This window comes from Colobus angolensis, unplaced genomic scaffold, assembly GCF_000951035.1.
Source record: "Colobus angolensis palliatus isolate OR3802 unplaced genomic scaffold, Cang.pa_1.0 Scaffold49, whole genome shotgun sequence".
NCBI classification, from domain to species: domain Eukaryota; kingdom Metazoa; phylum Chordata; class Mammalia; order Primates; family Cercopithecidae; genus Colobus; species Colobus angolensis.
In genome coordinates, this window is record NW_012118376.1 from 8,878,944 (window position 1) to 8,881,344 (window position 2,401).

Consider the following 2,401-nt stretch of genomic DNA (forward strand, 5'->3'; position numbering starts at 1 on the left):
CCTGTCATACACCTTTCAGCCTCCTGCCCTATACACAAAGGGAACTCATAGGCTTGAATCCAATGATGTTGAATAAAAGCATTTAAACAGGTATAAATCATCTTCAGACTTTTTGCCTTAGAACCACTCATAGGGGAAAAGGGGATAAAATGGTTATATCTACCATCTTAGATGTGGGGTTTGGCTTAAACACATACACACACACACACACACACACACACACACACACACACACACAGGCTTGGGTTTCAAATATGGCTCATGAAGCCAATAGTTGTAAGACTTTTGTTTCTCCAGAGCTTTGTGAATGTTTTCCAAAGATCACTAGAACACTACAGGCAGTTCCCAATTTATGAAAGGATTGTATTCTTAAATTTACATTTTTTTTGGCTGGGTGCAGTGGCTCACACCTGTAATCCCAGCACTTTGGGAGGCTGAAGTAGGTGGATGACCTGAGATCAGGAGTTCGACAACAGCCTGGCCAACATGGTGAAACCTCATCTCTACTAAAAATACAAAAATTAGCCGGGTGTGGTGGCTCACACCTGTAATCTTAGCTACTCAGGAGGCTGAGGCAGGAGAATCACTTGAACGCAGGAGACAGAGGTTGCAGTGAGCTGAGATCACACTCCTGCACTCCAGCCCCAGGTGAGGGAGTGAGACGGTGTTTCAAAAACAAAACAAAACAAAAACAGAAACAAACAACGAAAAAAAAAACAAAACAACAACAAAATTAAAAAAACAAAAACTGGGAACATACTTTTGTTCAAACATGTATACAGTAAAAGTTAGACATTGAGGGCCAAGCACGGTGGCTCACATCTGTAATCCCAGCACTTGGGAGGCCAAGGTGGGCAGATCACGAGGTCAGGAGTTCGAGACCAGCCTGGCCAACATAGTGAAACCCTGTCTCTACTAAAAATACAAAAAATTAGCCAGGCGTGGTAGTGGGCACCTGTAATCCCAGCTACTCAGGAGGCTGAGGCGGGAGAATCACTTGAACCCGGGAGGCAGAGGTTGCAGTGAGCTGAGATCGTGCCATTGCACTCTAGCCCAGGCAACAGTGCAAAACTCCATCTCAGAAAAAACAAACAAGCAAACAAAACAAAACAAAACAAAAAAACCATTGAGATATACCAGCCTGCCAGCCTGGGCAACATGGAAACTCCATCTCTTAAAAAAAAAAAAACCAAAAAAAAATTAGCTTGGCGTGGTAACTTGTTCCTGTGGTCCCAGGTTCCCAGCTGCCCAGCTGCTCCAGAGTCTGAGGCTGGAGGGCTGCTTGAGCCTGGGAAGCAGAGGATGCAGTGAGTTGAGATCACATCACTGCACTCCAGCTTGGGAGATAGAGCAACACCCTGTCCGGGCACAGTGGTTCACACTTGTAATCCCAGTACTTTGGGAGGCCGAGGTGGGTGGATCACTTGAGGCTAGGAATTCGAGACCAGCCTGACCAATATGGTGAAACCCCATCACTACTAAAAATACAAAAATTAGCCCGGCATGGTGGCACACACCCGTGATCCTAGCTACTCGGGAGGCTGAGGCAGGAGAGTCACTTGAACTCTGGAGGTGGAGGCTGCAGTGAGGTGACATCGCGCCACTGCACTCCAGCCTGTGTGATAGAGACTCCATCTCAAAAAAGAAAGAAAAAAAATTGAGGTAAAATACATGTATAATACATGTACAGTAAAAGACACTAATTTTAAATACTTAGCTTGATGGATTTTTAAATATGTATATATCCTGGTAAGCAAAGAACCAGATGAAGGTATAGTACCCAGAAAGCTCCGTCATGCTCCTTCCCAGCCAATAAACATCTCTCACAGGTAACCCTTATTCTGAATTCTATCATCAGAAATTGGAGTTTTAAAATAACTTTTTTTTTTCCTGAGACTGAGTCTTGCTCTGTTGCCCAGGTTGAAGTGCAGTGGTGCAATCTCGGCTCACTGCAACCTCTGCCTCCCAGGTTCAAGTAATTCTTTTGCCAGCCTCCTGAGTAGCTGGGATTACAGGTGTGTGCCACCATGCCCAGCTGATTTTTCTAATTTTTAGTAGAGATGGGGTTTCACTTTGTTGGCCAGGCTGGTCTTGAACTCCTGACCTCGTGATCCACCTGCCTCGGCCTCCCAAAGTTGGGATTACAGGCATGAACCACCGCACCTGACTAAAATAACTATTTTAAAACAAAATAAATTAAATGTAGTTTTATTTATTTATTTATTTATTTATTTGAGACAGGGTCTCACTCTGTTGCCCAGGCTGGAGGGAAGTGGCACAATCACAGCTCATTGCAACCTCAACCTCCTGAGCTCAGGTGAACCTCCCACTTCAGCCCCTCAAGCAGCTGGGACTACAGGCACATGCAACCACACACAGCTAACTTTTTTTTTTTTTTTTT